The 5,712-nt window shown below is 27.7% G+C and overlaps 1 long non-coding RNA gene across 1 annotated transcript; it reads left to right on the top strand.

Moving 5' to 3' along the window:
• The first annotated feature begins 4,019 nt into the window (after nt 1–4,019).
• On the top strand, nt 4,020–4,533 carry LOC137836236 (uncharacterized). The gene is made up of 2 exons (XR_011085217.1): nt 4,020–4,093; nt 4,214–4,533. It is a non-coding gene; the product is annotated as an uncharacterized lncRNA (long non-coding RNA).
• The last annotated feature ends 1,179 nt before the right edge of the window (nt 4,534–5,712 follow it).

Here is a 5,712-nt window from a genome sequence, read left to right on the forward strand (position 1 = left end):
GATATAGCTGAAAATCTTAATTAATACAATATTAGATGTATTTCATAAAATTAACTTATAAATTAGTTTCTAGATGATAAATTTTAATTTTGAAGTTTCAAACTGATAAATTAATCTAGTGTATTACAAATATTTAATAGAATTAATATATAAATGTAAACTTATATAATATGATAAAAATAATAGAAGTTTATTATACATGTAAAAGTTGTATTTTTTTATAAAAATAATATTATGTAATTATGATTTGTTATATTTAAAAAATAAATAAATAAATTTAACTTAGTTAATATAATAATTAATTATTTTTACCTCTAATTTAATTTGTATTTAATAAGTTTTTTTTAGAGTTGATATAAATTTTTGTAATAAAATATTATTTACTTCGATTAATAATGTTAACTCTTTTTAAATTTGAACTAATAAAAAATACTTTAAATATACAAAAGCTTGAAAAATCAGTTTCGTTGCCCTTTCATTTAATACACGTGATCCACATTAATTGTAAATTTTGTTTTGTATATAGAAATTTAAATGAAATTATAACCATCCATCTCTATATTTAATGAGGATTCCTCATCAATTGCAAATTCACAAAAACTCTCCACTTGGGATTATCACTATCAAAGCTATGGCAAAACAAGTTCATGTCTTTATTCTGTTCACCATTCTCTTCTTTGCTCGTAAGTCTCTCTTTTATGCTGTTCATCATTCTCTTCTCCGCTTGCATACATTTTTTAAGAATTTGCATCACAATTTTTGAGCAAATAAAACTTACTTTTGGTATGATTTTGCAATTGTAGAAGAAATATCAGCACAGGCTGCAATTGGAGAATGTGTGCCCAAAACTGAAACATTCTTAACTGGGTGCACCCAAGATTCAACTTGTGTTCGAACGTGCCAAATATCTCATTATGATACTGGTAAATGCATAACGTCCAACTTTCATTGTATTTGCTTTAAAGAATGCCACAAGATGGAGGATGTTCACAGGGATTAACAGAAGGAATCACAAAATGGCATGGAGAGATGCTATAGGGTTTTGATTGAATCGATAAAGTTTATTTGTGATAATATATATCAATGTTTATCTATTCATAATGAATCATTCAATTTATTCCCACATCTTTGATCATTTTAATCTTTAATTTTTACTCAAGTGCTATTTTTTATTTTTTATATTACAAATTATAGGTTTTAGTTATGATTTTAATGTTTACAAATTATGATAAATTTGATTTTATTCCCTATTTTTTTTTTTAAAAAAAATGATATTTTCGTAATATTAGAGACTAAATAATATTTTAAAGTTTTTTTTTAGTTTCTTAACTTGATGTTTAAAGTCTAAAGTTTTATTTAGTTCAAGTTTGTGGGAGTATTTTTTTCGTTTAAGTGATAAATTGATATTTTTGTAGTTATTGAAGAATATGTTTCTATTGTTAGGTGTGGGTTCAATCGTTTTTGGAGTCTCATTATAATGTGAATTTCATTGTTTTAATATATATATATATATATATATATATATATAAAATATTTGCTTTGAGTTTATCTCATCTTTTCTCTCTTTCATTTGTACTTGAAACGCAAATTTTGCTTTTCTTACTTTTAACTTATATGAGTCTGGAAGTGAATTACATCTCTGGATCTTAGTACTTTAACTTTCGATTGAGGATTCTTTAATGAAGCTATAAGGTGTTCTCTATCATCTTATCAACATTTTATAAGAGTACAACCTCTCCTCTTGTGGCTTAGAGGAGTGCTCTTAGTTTGGGCAACATTTTAGCATCATATAGCCTCTCCTTTATGTCTTCTTCTTCTATACGGAATTCTTTTTATAGACTTGAATAAGGTAACTATTAGGCGATCATTTATATTTGTTGAGCCTTTTTAGCTTCTATGTATTTCCATAATGTATTTGGCAAGCTTTAACATAATTGTCTTATTTCATGTAGCCTCAATCTTTGCTCATTTTTTCACAATGTCCTTGATAGTTGACAACACTTACATCCCTAGATAGTATAACTTTTTCGATAAATTCATAATTGGTGTGCACTCTACACAGGACAAGAGTTGAATATTTTTGTGTTAGGAAGTTAACGAAAAAAAATAACTTTAACTCACATCTTAAGAGATCTTTGATATTTAATTTTGAACGAATCTCTTTAGTAGACAGACATTCCCTGGAAAAATAGGTTAAACACATCGATATTTATTTTAGGTGTGAGGTTTGCTTAATCTATGTGTATCGTGTGATGTTTGATGTGTGTTTCATGTGTAGTGCGTCTTATTAGAATTTGAGAAAAGATTGCACTGTGTTCTGTTGTCGGTTAGACGAAACACTTGCGTCTTATATGATTTATTATTTTTATAGCTCTATTTTCTTATATATGAAGTATGATCATGTTTTATACTTAAGTTGTTTTGAAGAACTAAATAAGATCTTGCAATATTGAACTTTTTCCTTGACACTAACTAATAATACGTACCAAATGTGATCGTCTTTATCGGTTCATGATAACATATGCTAACATAATTATGGTTGATATAGTTATAATAAATAAATTATTAATAATTAACAAAATTATTTTATATTCTATTATATTTTTAACTTATTCAAATAATTTTTTATTTCTAATTGAATTCTCTTCGTTTCATTCTCTCTCTCTCTCTTCTTTCTTCTTTTTAATGTTTTTTAGCATCCAAAAACTATAAAAGAATGTTCATTTAGTATCGGTTAAAAGTTGATGCTAAGAAATAATAGTTAATGTTAATTAATCAATAGCATCAGATTTACATAAAATGTAGCATATTCTAAAGCCATGTTAATTCATTAAGTTTGACTTTTGAGGTTTGACTCTAAATAATGTCGGTTAAGCCGATGCTAATTTAGCACTAATCTTAAATTAATTTTCTAATTAAAGCAATTTAGTCTCGGTCAAGCCAACACTAATGTTTTTTAATTTTAAAATATATCTAAATTAGCATTGGTTAAGTGGACACTAAATGAGATCTACTTTTAATATTAATTTAATTTATCACGGTGTGGTTGACTCTAATGACAATGACTTAAAAAAAAATCTTGTATAACATGTCCATTATAATCATCGACAAAAATAAAACATAGAAACTAAACACTAGACACAAAATTCTCATGAATCGGAAGAGTTTCATGAAGAAATGAGGGAGAATTTTTTTATTTAATACAAAGAATGGAAAAATATACAGAGAAATACGTATGATAATTCACATTCAAATAGACCAAACACAATGTTCTATTTCATCTAATTAAGGAAACTATTTGAAAGAACGAGCATGTGATAACAAAATGAGAACATATTCAAACTTTTCCAAATATATCTCAACAACCACAAGTATAGAAGGAATGCAAAATGTATTGATGCAAATATTAGATAATAATGACGTGCAGATATTAACAAAGCTAAAGTACATTCATGGAGAAACAACATGACATAGATAATTGAAGATTCAGACACTCAAAGACGTGAAATATATGATCAGAGCAAAAGTTACCATATTCAACATCTGATGAGAAGATGATGAACAATGCATCACAACGAAGGATATGATAAAGATACTCAAGATTATAACATTGAAGTATCAATGTTCACATTTGGAAAAAGAAAGAAACAATTCAGAATATATCTAAAGTCCAAGATGCAGAAGATTAAATAAGATTATTGAGCTTCCAAATTGATTGTTTAATGTCTATGTGAACAAGGGAAGAAATCAAAGCTTCCAAGGTCATAATTTGAACACTTGTCAACACCACGAATATACAACACAATCAAAATTTGTAGTGTGAATAATCTTACTGTGATTGTATTTCAAGAGTGATCAAATGCTTTGAAGAATCCATATCCTATGTGTTTGATGTTGTACTTGGAGGGATCTGGGTAGAATAGAATGTGATTCACTCCTTTGTTGAATCTAAAGCTGATGTGATTTTTACTCTTTGAAAACTGTTTTAGTTTGGTTGACTTAACTGCCAAACCAAACAATGGGATTATCACTATCAAAGCTATGGCAAAACAAGTTCATGTCTTTATTCTGTTCACCATTCTCTTCTTTGCTCGTAAGTCTCTCTTTTATGCTGTTCATCATTCTCTTCTCCGCTTGCATACATTTTTTAAGAATTTGCATCACAATTTTTGAGCAAATAAAACTTACTTTTGGTATGATTTTGCAATTGTAGAAGAAATATCAGCACAGGCTGCAACTAGAGAATGTGTGCCCAAAACGGAAACATTCTTAACTGGGTGCACCCAAGATTCAACTTGTGTTCGAACGTGCCAACTATCTCATTATGATACTGGTAAATGCATAACGTCCAACTTTCATTGTATTTGCTTTAAAGAATGCCACAAGATGGAGGATGTTCACAGGGATTAACAGAAGGAATCACAAGAAGGCATGGAGAGATGCTATAGGGTTTAGATTGAATCGATAAAGTTTATTTGTGATAATATATATCAATGTTTATCTATTCATAATGAATCATTCAATTTATTCCCACATCTTTGATCATTTTAATCTTTAATTTTTACTCAAGTGCTATTTTTTATTTTTTATATTACAAATTATAGGTTTTAGTTATGATTTTAATGTTTACAAATTATGATAAATTTGATTTTATTCCCTAATTTTTTTTAAAAAAAATGATATTTTCGTAATATTAGAGACTAAATAATATTTTAAAGTTTTTTTTTAGTTTCTTAACTTGATGTTTAAAGTCTAATGTTTTATTTAGTTCAAGTTTGTGGGAGTATTTTTTTGTTTAAGTGATAAACTGATATTTTTGTTGTTATTGAAGAATATGTTTGTATTGTTAGGTGTGGGTTCAATCGTTTTTGGAGTCTCATTGTAATGTGAATTTCATTCTTTTAATATATATATATATATAAAATATTTGCTTTGAGTTTATCTCATCTTTTCTCTCTTTCATTTGTACTTGAAACCCAAATTTAGCTTTTCTTACTTTTAACGTATATGAGTCTGGAAGTGAATTACATCTCTGGATCTTAGTACTTTAACTTTCGATTGAGGATTCTTTAATGAAGCTATAAGGTGTTCTCTATCATCTTATCAACATTTTATAAGAGTACAACCTCTCCTCTTGTGGCTTAGAGGAGTGCTCTTAGTTTGAGCAACATTCTAGCATCATATAGCCTCTCCTTTATGTCTCTTCTTCTAGATGGAATTCTTTTTATAGACTTGAATAAGGTAACTATTAGGCGATCATTTATATTTGTTGAGCCTTTTTAGCTTCTATGTATGTCCATAATGTATTTGGCAAGCTTTAACATAATTGTCTTATTTCATGTAGCCTCAATCTTTACTCATTTTTTCATAATGTCCTTGATAGTTGACAACACTTATATCCCTAGATAGTATAACTTTTTTCGATAAATTCATAATTGGTGTGCACTCTACACAGGACAAGAGTTGAGTATTTTTGTGTTAGGAAGTTAATGAAAAAAAAATAACTTTAACTCACACCTTAAGAGATCTTTGATATTTAATTTTGAATGAATCTCTTTAGTAGAAGGACATTCCCTGCAAACATAGATTAAACACATGGATATTTATTTTAGGTGCGAGGTTTGCTTAATCTATGTGTATCGTATGATGTTTTATGTGTGTTTCATGTGTTGCGCGTCTTATTAGAATTTGAGAAAAAATTGCATTGTGTTG

Source organism: Phaseolus vulgaris, chromosome 5 (assembly GCF_000499845.2).
Source record: "Phaseolus vulgaris cultivar G19833 chromosome 5, P. vulgaris v2.0, whole genome shotgun sequence".
NCBI lineage: Eukaryota > Viridiplantae > Streptophyta > Magnoliopsida > Fabales > Fabaceae > Phaseolus > Phaseolus vulgaris.